Source organism: Podarcis raffonei, chromosome 7 (genome assembly GCF_027172205.1).
Source record: "Podarcis raffonei isolate rPodRaf1 chromosome 7, rPodRaf1.pri, whole genome shotgun sequence".
Lineage (NCBI taxonomy): Eukaryota > Metazoa > Chordata > Lepidosauria > Squamata > Lacertidae > Podarcis > Podarcis raffonei.
Window position 1 is genome coordinate 15797830 of NC_070608.1, and position 12911 is coordinate 15810740.

General features: G+C 43.4%; 1 protein-coding gene across 1 annotated transcript in view; it reads right to left on the minus strand.

The window, feature by feature from the left end:
- DEPTOR (DEP domain containing MTOR interacting protein) overlaps positions 1-12911 on the minus strand; it is a 67275-nt gene that overhangs the window by 24455 nt on the left and 29909 nt on the right. The window lies entirely within an intron of this gene.

Here is a 12911-nt window from a genome sequence, read left to right on the forward strand (position 1 = left end):
TGCAGCAGTAATTGTCCAGAACCACTAGTTCTTAAAAGGTGCAGTCCCTGGATACCTTAGGCAACAGGGAGGATAAGCTTCCATTTCCTAAAAGCATTGCAATTAATAATGGAGATAAATGTGTTGGACATTTGCCTATATATATATATATATATATATATATATATATATATATATGAGAGAGCGAATGATGGACTTGAAGAAAGAATACAGAGTAGGGTTCATTTCTACTGCAAGGAATGTCCAAAACTGCTGAATATTGAGACTCATGTGAATGCTAACCATCCTAGATGAATTTTGTGACTGTCTAAAGATACCTGTTCCTCACTTCTTGGCATGCACTCATTGGCATGCACCAATGAACACTGAGAGTCACATTTAGGTTACTGTCAGCATTCACATCTGTATGTTTTTTGGACATTTATTAGTTTGCTTGGGGTTGTCTAGTTTCCTTCACAGTATCTGTGCGTGATGTCAATTTTTCAAATAGAACTTTTGTATACAATATTGCAAAATGCTATGCAAAACAAAACATTTCATAAGCAAAAGCATGAAAAGCAGATAAAAATCAAAAGTAATGAATAAAAAAATGCTTGTAAGAATGTACCTTAAAGGTAAAGGTAAAGGGACCCCTGACCATTAGGTCCAGTCATGACCGCCTCTGGGGTTGCGGCGCTCATCTCGCTTTATTGGCCAAGGGAGTCGGCGTACAGCTTCCAGGTCATGTGGCCAGCATGACTAAGCCGCTTCTGGCGAACCAGAGCAGCGCCTGGAAACATCATTTACCTTCCTGCAAGAGCGGTACCTATTTATCTACTTGCACTTTGACGTGCTTTTGAACTGCTAGGTTGGCAGGAGCAGGGACCGAGCAACGGGAGCTCACCCCGTCACGGGGATTCGAACCGCCGACCTTCTGATCGGCAAATCCTAGGCTCTGTGGTTTAACCCACAGCACCACCCGCGTCCCAAGAATGTACCTTACCGCATAGTAATTTGATAACGTAACCTGAACATCCACAATTCACCAAACTTTGGACAACAACTACATCATCAGCATTAAATATATCATTATATCATTTTGAATATTACCTATTTGGTACTTTCACAGTTAATCATTATCCAGAGTATATTTTCATTCTTATGAAGTTACTGACTGTAGAAACATCGCCTACCATTCCGTCACACCACTCCATTTTAAGAAGACTCTATGGCTATGCTCACACATGCTCTTTGCTTGATGACTCAAACTTCGAGTGACGACTTGCAAGCATAGAGGAGCTATCAAATCAAATATTAAGAATAAAGGTGTTGTTTAACTCCAAACAATACTGCTTGAAGGAGATAGTTAACATGGTAAACTGCAACTCCATCTTGTCTTAAGTTTTCTTTAGTGATTTGTTTAAGATGGTCTGATGCTTCCTCAAATTTCTGATGATGACGTAAAAGTTTAAAATTCAAGCATTTCTGTCCTGCTTAGAAAAGTGGAATAAGCCAAGTACTGTACTGGCTGGACATTGGTTAGCCACCATTTCACTTATGCAAATAATAGCTCGTGCCAACGGGTTGCATCAGAGCAATGAATTCACACAAACTCATGTCTTCTTCATGGAAGACAGCTGACATCTTTCATTAGCCTACAGCTCCAATACTACAGATGATTAGGCCATTCACATGTTCTCGGACTCAAACTGATGGGTCACTACTGGTTGTCTGAAGCACCCTTCAGACTATGGAGGGTGAGGACTAGATACCAAAAAAGTTACCTAACTATAAGGACATATACTAACATGGTTCTTAAAGCTGGAGCATTATTGGAACAGTGGAATCATCACAGTGTCCAGTCTAGGTGTACATTTTTAATGATTAGCCCCATGGAATTTCCTTCCATGAAATCGATTCATAAAGTCTAAGGTGGCCCTAAGATAATGACCACACGGCAACTTCCTATAACCTCAATTTTGTATGTAGCACGACACTAGAAGAGAGAGAAATAGCAGGTTACAAGCAGTGTGGCATTTATGCACTGCACGCTTCCATGTGGATTGTGATGCTGATCCTCCAGCCCCACAGAGGCTGAACTAGCAATGGGGATACAGTAACAGCACGGAGGAGATCAGGATATCTAAAGCTATCTTCTTGGACAATTGAGATGATATGCAAGTTAAGGAAGACAAAGATTGGAAAAAATTCATTATTCCAAGTGCTGACAAAAAGACAAATTGCTGTGCTCCCTGTCATTCGCTTCTTCAACTGCTGCTTGCAATTGCGTGTTCAGACCCAGAAACCTCCCCCCTAAATAAATTCACACTTGACTCAAATTTTGATTTTGGTTTTTGGCAGAATTTAGGCCACAACTTTATTGATTACAGAAAGTGAGGGGTTGCATAGGCTCTGGTTCGACTAGCTCCTTGCCATGCAGATAGCACTGACCCAGGGTTCCAGCATAGGTCAGCCAAGGGTGAACACCTGGATAAGCGGAAAGCCAGGAACAGGCTATCTCCACCACCCAAACGTCCCCCTGGACTCAGGCACAGGCACAACCCCCTCTCAGGGGTTGACCAAACCATCGAGTCCCTGGATTCCTTTAATGGAATACCCTTCACATAGGGATGGCGAGAGCGTTCTCCCATCCCTATCACCTGAACCAGTGCCTATCCGCAACCTTACAAGTTGTGACAATTTGCTACGCGGCAGGCGAAACCCAAATGGTAACAGCCAATCAGCCAAGTGGGGGAAATTCCTGCCGTGCCCCTGTCCCAATGACAGACGACACATGATGGCATAGCAAGGCCAAGCGCACAAGTCCTAAAAGTAGGGAGAGGTGGGCAGGTGTTCTGAATACACGCGCCGAAAGAGGAAGCTCTGGGTCACGTGCATGGGTATAAATAGGTCCCTCGAACTGTTTGGGCTGCATCCCACTGGCCAGATTGCACCCAGCTTCGAGGGACCTACCAATCGGGTGCTGTGGCTGACCAATTGTACCCACCCACAACACAGGGTGTCAGTTTTCCAGGTCTCACCGCAATACATGCCCTCTTTAAGGGAGGACCTGATATGCCAAAATTTCATTATTCCAAGCGCTGACAAAAAGACAAATTGCTGCGCTTCCTGTCATTTGCTTCTTCAACTGCCACTTGCAATTATTGTTATTAAAGAGATTCCATCTCAGCCTGCTTTATTTCAGCTTTCTGGTTTATTTCAGTGGCAACTTTTATTGGCTCGCCCCACCAGGTGTGCTTTCCAATTCCCCCCCAAGGCCTTCATTAAGCTGAATAGTTTTAAAATTAAAATTGCAGAGGATGTTACATTTTGTAGCAATTCATTTCCTGGTTCCTAGATTCTAATTACACCATGGATGGTGTCTGACTTCATTATGCAGAAAGCAGGTGATCTCATGGTTTTAAATATATGCAGTGATTACTGCGGGGGTGAGTGGGTGAGAGTGAAACAGAGCTTCAGCACTGTAAGTAAAAACCAAACTCAGTGGTAGAGAACATAAGGCTAGCTGTCTCCTAAGTCTGATTCCCCCCAACCACCACATGCACTGAATATCCACTTTCGCCAGCTACATTATTTTCAAGCTTGGCCCAGTTCACAAAGAAAATATCCACTTTATTTTCCTACATTCACTTCCAAGAATCTTCCGACAACTGAATAAAAAAGATTTTGAAGAAATCACTGTCATTATGGAAAGCACCACAGATTTCCAAATCTTTAACTCCTCATCTTTTGAACATTTGGCGCATGAGTCTTCTATAAATGCTTTAGGATAGTGACCAATTTTAAAAAATAAAAAAATACTCATTTCTTTTGCATTTGCAAAATCCTGTGTTTTTCTGCCCTGCCCATATTTCCTAGAGATTGATGACCTGATTTTCACGTTAAATATGCACCTTTCATCTCTGCATAACCCTGATGTGTCACACACTGCCCCACTAAGTACAATAGCAGAAGGGCTTCCCTTCCAATTTTCCTCCCAGTGGAGAATAAATACTGCAAGACAAAAACATATGATATTGCAGAGAGCTTTCCCCCTATTCCTTCCAAAGGCTTTTTGGTCTTCAGAGCTAATCTGGCATCTGTAAATGTGCTTTAATGGTAGCATCAATTCAGAACATCTACCCTGTCATTAAAAATCCAGACGTTCAGTTACTGGTGTTCATCTATCTTTCTATCCAAGCCAATTCCCAATATTATATCCCACTCTCCTAACATTTCATCATGTTTTACTGGGCTCAAGAAAAGAGACTTTTGGTTGTTCCAGGGGGTTGGACTTAAACCAATGGGTTCAAATTACAAGAAAAAGGATCTAGACGAAACATTAGAAAGAACTTTCTGAAGATATGAGTGGTTCAGCAATGGAATGGACCACCTTGGAAGGCGGTGGACTATTCTTTGTTAGATTATTTTAAGCAAAGAGTGAATGGCCACCTATCATCTATGCTTTAAAGGTGAAAAGGTAAAGGACACCTGGATGGTTAACTCCAGTCAAAAGCTATGAGGTTGTGGCGCTCATCTCACTTTCAGGCTGAGGGAGCCGGTGTTTGTCAAACTTCCTGTAGAGGCAGGAAGTTAGAATAGATTATTTTTGAGGGACCTTCCAATTTTATGACAGAGGACAGTTTGATCTCTAAGGGAAAGGAACAGTTTGTCCCAACTGCAACTGTGTCTACAGATGCTTTTACTTTTGCCATCCATTCCACCATGGGAGAGACACAGCCTGTACCACTCCTCTCCCTTCTGAAGGCAGCTGAAATATTTGGGGAAGGGGCATTGCTACCCAGTCTCAGTGAAGGTGACAGATCTTTAGCTAGTCTACATTACTAAAATGCTTGTGCTGCATTCCGTAACAGTCTAATGTCATACCAAGATATAGATCCCAGGGTGGGGTTATATGTAGGGACGCGGGTGGAGCTGTGGATTAAACCACAGAGCCTAGGACTTCCTGATCAGAAGGTCGGTGGTTCAAATCCCTGCGACAGGGTGAGCTCCCGTTGCTCAGTCCCTGCTCCTGCCAACCTAGCAACTCAAAAGTGCATCAAAGTGCAAGTAGATAAATAGGTACCGCTCCAGCGGGAAGATAAACGGTGTTTCCGAGCACTGCTCTGGTTTGCCAGAAGTGGCTTAGTCATGCTGGCCACATGACCCGGAAGCTGTACGCCGGCTCCCTAGGCCAAAAAAGCGAGATGAGCGCCGCAACCCCAGAGTCGGTCACGACTGGACCTAATGGTCAGAGGTCCCTTTACCTTTATAGTGGGGTTGTCAGCATGAGACAGCAGCCACACCCCGGGAATGGCTTTGACTGGCCAAGCTAAACCAAGTGAGGGCGGCCAATGGGTCTCAACCTTTGGTGAGTTAGACTTCCCCTGCATACAAAGACAGGCCCTAGCGCATTGAGTGGACAAGACCAGTAGTGGGTCCAATGATCAAGAAGGAAGTTTCTACATGGGCTGCAGAGGGAAGTGAGGCTCATCAACCTGGGAAGATAGCCCATCTAGGAGAAGGGAGACTCTGGTCCTAAACCTCTGCTGCCTTGCAGGAGATCTTTGGGAGAAGAAAAGGCCCACACAAATCTAGAGTAGAGTCCCTAAGACCATTGGATGGTGCCTTGCATGTTTCCTTCCAACAATTCCTGCAGCCATGCAGTCATTAAGTACATGGTATGTATACATCTCAAGTTTACCAAATTGGGAAAGACCAGGACCAACTTAAGGCACAGAGCATTGCCAGAAAGGGGTGGCATATTCAGATAGAAGTTCAAGAGGAAACAGAAGGTTCTAGTTAGAGAGGGAGGTGATGTAACATAGTGGTTAACCTAAAATTCTGGTTGGAACCTTGTCTCTGCCATCAACTCCACAGATGTCTGTCCCCTCAGTCTTACCTACTATACCTGCAAAACTGGGATAATAGTACTGCAAGGGTTGTTGTAAAGGTTATGACAAAGTAATGCATATGAAATGCTATATACACTCAAAAGCGTTATAGAAACGCAAAACATTTATTATTATTCAGACAGGCATTTAGATATGAAAGCTCTTGCCTCAATGCTTGGATTTGAACTAAAGTTGACAGTCAGGCCCTTTTCTATGACAATAAATTAACTAGAGAAGGAAACTGCATGCCATTATTCTTTGTGCTTATTCAGCAATAAGGGTAGTTGAGTTCTATTATAAACTGTGACAGCAGTTTATAAAGACAACCAATGAGGCACAAAGGTATTTTATCCTACACTCAGTCGTCAGCCAAATATCTCATTCAGCTCTTGCCAGGCTACAGCAGAATGCCAATTAGTGTTAATTGAAACTGTATTGACAATGCTGACATATAAGTCACAAAGAATGGCTCGGCCCTTGGAGAGCAGAGGAAACTTGCCAGCGGATCCATGGTATTTACTTGCAAACTGAGCAGACTCTATAAAGATTGCAATAAACAGACAACGGAGTGAAGAGCAAGCAGCTGTTGTTATTTCAAAGTTAGCTTTGCAATTTGGAAACAGGATGGGGGGGAGGTGAGAAGGGAAGATTTCTAATTTTTTAGCTATGCTAGTTTCAGTATAAGTACAGATGCAGTCAAAACAGATGTTATTTTTGTTTGCTACAGCTAAAATCCATAATCATTCCATCTCAGCTGAGTGTAACCAATATCGTTTCTAACTCGGGTGAAACACAATGAAATCTATAGAAACTAAGTCTTTAAACCAAATCTCCTACTGGCAAAGTATTATAAATAAAGAGCTTAGCCTCTCTGGGCTTTAATCAGATTTTACACCAGTCCTTTTCATCCTAAGTTCTTGGAAAGTCAATAAGAACACTCCATTTCTAACATTAAACAGGAACAAGGGAGTTGCATACATTTCCTCTGGCTGCAATTCCAATGTGTTTCAGTTCCCCAGGGGAAATCTTGCATGACTGGGTCAGAACACTGTTGGATTAGCCCATCAGTGCCCTTGGTAGCCAGCCAAAAATTATGGTTGCCAGTGGGAGGAAGTTGCTTATTTTCAGGTGGTGCGTTAGCATGTTTTTGATTTGATCGGGGAAACCTGGGTTGCAGCCTTGTTCTATTTTTTGTTTGTTTGCTTGTTTTAATTTTTAATCACCTTCATCCCATAGGATTCCAGGTCATCCAGATAAAGTATTCGAATAAAACACAACATGCAATCACGCAATTATTAAAATCTTTTTTTAAAAAAAGCACACCCTTCGATAATGTATTGAAATTTCAGCCATAACAATTACAGCACAGCAGCAGACAGAAGACTAAATTGGGCTTCACACATCCTTGACCTCTCAAGGACCAATGGAAAAGGTATGCCTTCAATTGATACAGAGAATCTGGCAAGAAAAGATACGGCTTGTTGACAGGACAAACAGGGCTGGCAGATATTGGAAGAGACACTCCTGGCTCAGTCCTGCTCAAAATTAGCTGGGCAGCAGTTCCATTGAACTCAGAGTTGCTTTCTTCTGACTGCAGAGGATGGTTTAACTCATAACACACATTGAACTTTAACAAAAGATCTTCAGCCTGATTTAGCTTTTTAATGACAAATGCAGTAGTCACAAAATTAAGACTCCTGCTCCTTGGGAGAAAAGCAATGACAAACCTAGACAGCATCTTAAAAGGCAGAGACATCACCTTGCCGACAAAGTTCCTTATAGTTAAAGCTATGGTTTTCCCAGTAGTGATGTATGGAAGTGAGAGCTGGACCATCAAGAAGGCTGGTTGCTGAAGAATTGATGCTTTTGAATTATGGTGCTGGAGGACTCTTGAGGGTCCCATGGACTGCAAGAAGATCAAACCTATCCATTCTGAAGGAAATGAGCCCTGAGTGCTCACTAGAAGGACAGATTGTGAAGCTGAGGCGCCAATACTTTGGCCACCTCATGAGAAGAGAATACTCTCTGGAAAAGACCCTGATGTTGGGAAAGATGGAGGGCACAAGGAGAAGGGGATGACAGAGGACGAGATGGTTGGACAGTGTTCTCGAAGCTACCAACATGAGTTTGGCCAAGCTGCGGGAGACAGTGGAGGACCAGTGGAGGACACGACTAAACGACAACAACTACTTAGAATCATAGAATTTGAGAGCTGGAAGTGGCCACATGGGTCATCTAGTCCAACCCCCTGCAATGCAGAAATATTTTGCCCAATGTGGGGCTCGAGCCCACAACCCCGAGATTAAGAGTCTCATGCTCTACTAGCTGAGCTATCTTGTGCCTGAGATAGCAACCCTGTGAAAGGAAAGAAGCATCCAGCCTCTCTTTGTGTATCCATTCCATCACAAACCATAGCAAAACGTGAAAGCCTTGCTATCACCTCATTCACTTGCCACACCAACAAGGGTCTGCCAACACCCTGGCATGCCAGCAGTTGATATTATCGCTCCTGCTCTAGCAGGGTGAGTATTGGAGCTGTGTTTCAATTCCCCTTCCTAATCCACTATACTACTGGTACAAGGCCAGGCGCAATCCCCTCACTTTCTTCCAGGAAGAGATGAAGGGCTGGAGTTTGTCTGTGCAATGAAGTGCTTTCAAGGCAATTTAGAGCAGTGGGAGAGAGGCTCAACATGGTGGTCAGGTTTGTGGATCCCTGGGACTGCACCATTCTGAGTGGAAGAGACAGTTTCACTGCTGCATAAAGGCTCTGGGTGATATTCAACTACGTTTTACTCAAGGGTAGGCCCATTAAAATCAATAAGCCCAACTAAGCTAGGTCCATTCATTTCAGTAGGTCTGAGTGGAACCTAACCGCACATCAGCCACATACTTCCCCCCCGCAAAGCCCTAGTGCAAGTTCTTAGCAAAGGTGGCAGGATGGTCTGCAGAATCCAGTTAGAATGAGGAGAATCTACTGTCTAGAGAAAGCTGGTAAAAGTGGTGCTGTGATACTTCCTTTTTTTAAAAGATGGACAGCCTGCCTGAAGCAGAAGGGGGACTGAAGGGGCCAAGGCTGATGGCAGAATCAGTATCCAATGTGAGGTATATCTGTCTGTGTGATGTGCAGATTAAGAACCCGCAGTGGCGCCTCTCTCTCTCTCTCTCTCTCTCTCTCTCTCTCTCTCTCTCTCTCTCCCTGCATTATCTTATCTTCACCCTGTTCTACCTCTCCCTTTTATCTCCCAGTCCTTACCTATAGCATGTTCTTGCCACTTCAGAGGCCAAGGGAGTACACTTTACTTGTGCGCTGTGCCCTTAGCAGCTGGCACCCTATAAATTTCTCTCGGGCAGCAAGATTAATTGCACAACTATGATGTAAGCTGGCGAAAAGTGATTCGTTGCGTTATTTCCAGCCCAAGCTGAAGAGCAGTAAGATTAAAAAACCAAAGCGAAAACCCTCAGAGCCAGTTGTAATTCAATCCCTTTGAGGGTTGGCATTGCCAAGGGACAAGAAGGAGTGAGCAGATCGCTACAAGTAAATACAGGACAATAAGAAATGATGGATGATGTGGCCCAAGCCCTACACTACCCAACTCTCCCCTGAAAATTACCTTCTGCTGGCAACAACCAGGCAGAATTGGATTTAAGATGTAACTAACCTTTGCTGGATTGTAACTAACAGTTTGCTTAAGATGTGACCAACAGTTTGCAGCTTTTAAAATCAACTGGACTTAAAAGATAGTCAAGACTAAGGGCTTATCCACAGTTTGTCTTGTCCTGCTGCTTTCCCCTGGAGAAAGTCACTCTTTAGTGCTCAATCAGACCAAACAGCAACTTGGGTTTCTCCCCAGATTGGCATTTGTTCCGATATAACGCTAAAAAGTGGGTTCTTCCTTGGAAAGGAGCAGGGCAAGGGGGAAACTGCTTGGACCCCTGCTTTCTATGCACAACAAATGCAGAGTGTGGATGAGCACTAAGGTTGCATACACACTCCTGGTTATTCTGCATTCAGTGAACTCCCACCGCTGGTTTGGAAAGCAGTGCACACCTGACATCAGCCACAATCCCTATCTGCCCTGTCACTCCTTATGAAATACTGCATTATGATGGTTCTGAATCTAGAATAATCTTGTTCCAGGATCTGATTTCACTTTTGCAACCCCACCTGACCCAAAAAAAGACATCGCGCCAATCTTTACTCCTCAACAAATCCAAACCTTGGTTTGATCAGGAATGTATTGCTATGAAGCGTTCTTTGTTGGATAAGTACAGGAACTACAAATCAGCGAACTTACCCCTGCTTCCTGCGGAATGGTTCGAAGCCAAACGTAAATATAAAGATCTGATTAAAAAGAAAAAGCTTCAGGCCCAAAGGGGGGAGTGGCAACGTTTATTAGAGGCCTCTCGAAGGAAAGACTCAGCCACTTTTTGGAAAATAGTTGCGAAAAGTTGGCAAGACTCCCCGATTGAAATTGATTATACTATACCAGTTGGGACTTGGGAGGCATACTTCTCATCTTTATATACATCAAATCAACATCTGCAGGCCATGCCCCCAGCTTCGAGTGATATTGGCACCGAATGGCCCCCAGTAGCAACTGAAGAGATCTATAGGCTCATCCAATCCCTTAAACCTGGAAAAGCACCCGGCGTAGACAATATTACACCGGAACTCCTTAAGGCTAATGTTGAATGGTGGGCCCCTGTGCTAGCTGCCCTATTTACCAGCATAGATCAATCGGCCACTATCCCTGAGGACTGGGGATTAGCAATCATCATCCCTTTATTCAAGAAAGGGAGCCGATCAGATCCGGCTAATTACAGGCCAATTAGCTTCCTAAGTATCATTAGCAAATTGTACGCAGCCCACCTATGCGATAAATTAGTGGACTGGTTGGAACAAAACCACATTCTTTCAGAAGCACAGGTGGGTTTTAGGGCAAATCGGTCAACCTTAGACCAGGGCCTTGTTCTCCAACATCTTGCGGAGAAATATACATCAAGAAAAGGAGGTTCCCTATACGTGGCCTTTATAGATTTCAAATCTGCTTTTGATTTAATACCGAGGGACAGGCTTTGGGGAAAGCTAAGCGCCGCAAATATAAACAAACGCCTACTGTATCTCATCCACAGTTTATAGGAAAATACACGGATCCGGGTAAGGTGTGACCGACAGGGCCACCTATCCAAGGAAATCCAAATCCATCAGGGGGTTAGGCAAGGGTGTGTCCTTGCGCCTACTTTATTTAACTTCCATATCAACTCGCTAGTAGGAAATATGGAGAAAGAAAATGCCCATCCCCCCAAATTGGCTGGTACGCCCCTCCCGGCCCTTTTATATGCGGATGACACAGTTTTAATTTCTTTTTCTTGTGTTGGATTAAGAAAACTTCTGAGATCTTTTTCCAAATGCTGCAGCATTGAACAACTAACAATTAACTACAACAAATCCAAAGTCATGGTGTTCTCTAAAAAAAGGAGGAGGCACAAATGGAGAATAGACAATCGCTCAATAGAACAGGTAGCAACCTTTAAATACCTGGGTGTAACCTTCCAGGAAAGGGGCTCCTGGCGCTTTCAGATTAATAATACTATTGCAAATGCAGAAAGATCTACCAAAGCGTTAATAAGATTATTTTATGGGAAAGGGGGCCAACACATACCGGCAGCCTCCCAGGTCTTTGCTGCCAAAATACTATCACAATTGTTATATGGATCCCAGATCTGCAGCTTTAAAAACCTTACTCTCTTAGAGGCATTTCAAACTAAGTTTTTTCGTTGCCTGCTGGGGATCCCCTCTTGCGTATCCAACATAGCGGTCCGTTTGGAGGTTGGGCAAATTCCTATCAGTACTCGGATATGGATATTGAAGATCCATTATTGGCTAAAGCTTATTTTCTTCCCGGTTGGGCTGGCACCTTTAACCTTATTAGATACCTACCAATCCAGATGGAAAGCTACACTGCTGGAAAAGCTTAAAGGCTTGGGGATCCCACAGCAGACCCTGATAGCGACAGGCTTCGAGAAAGCTAGGACTACAATCCGCCAGCGTATCTGGGACGTAGAATTACAATGCCACATGAGCGAAATGATCAAACATCCAGCAATAAGGGACCACGAGAGAGGCTTCTCTCCAGCTAACTATCTGTCAGGTCTTCAGGTACCCAAATACAGACGGTCTTTTACCCTCGCCAGATTTAATGTTCTCCCTTCTGCCTTACTTCAGGGCAGATTTGAGGGCAAACCATACACAGCACGGGTCTGTCCTTGTGGCTCGTTGGAAGTTGAAACTGCTTCACATGTACTATTATGTTGCCGTCTTTATGAGGATATACGTTTGACTTTTATTACACCTGTTTTGCAAAAGTCCAGGAAAGAATTGGAATACCATAGTTTAAAACTACTGCTAGAGGACAAGAAGCCCAAGACTACATTAAATGTAGCTAAATTCTGTGCGTCTGCAATCAATCGCAGGAAGCAAGTGGTATCCCATAATGTCCAATCCCCTAAATGTTAATTACAGGGGGCACGCTAACAATTAATTTTAATTTTTATATTTAATTAATTAATTTTAATTTTTATATTTAAATCCTTGTTATGGTCATATTGTCCCTTGTATTTCTGATATCTTTTATGATCTGTGATATTGTGTGTGTTGACGCTGGTCTGTGACCGTATTAATAAATTCATTCATTCATGGGCTTGCTCAGCTTCAATCAATATATAGAAAAAGGAAAACCTTGCTGTGTTCTGAGCTGGCGATGTGTACACAGCCCAAGTGCTATGCCGTTGTTTTAAACTGGACTCAGGTCACAACTAACTTTTCCAACTTTGGGCTCTCACAGTTGGCAGCTTGTGCTGAACTCTGAATCACAGGTTTTCCAAAAGGAGGAGAAACCACCACAGCCAAACCCTTCTTGGGTACAGCTGAAAAAAGAAAGAAGGATATACCCTTCTCAGAAAAAGAAATATAAGCTGCTCAATAGGACGTGGGTCAAAATGACCAATCTAATGATGCCAGATCTACACAAATTGTGA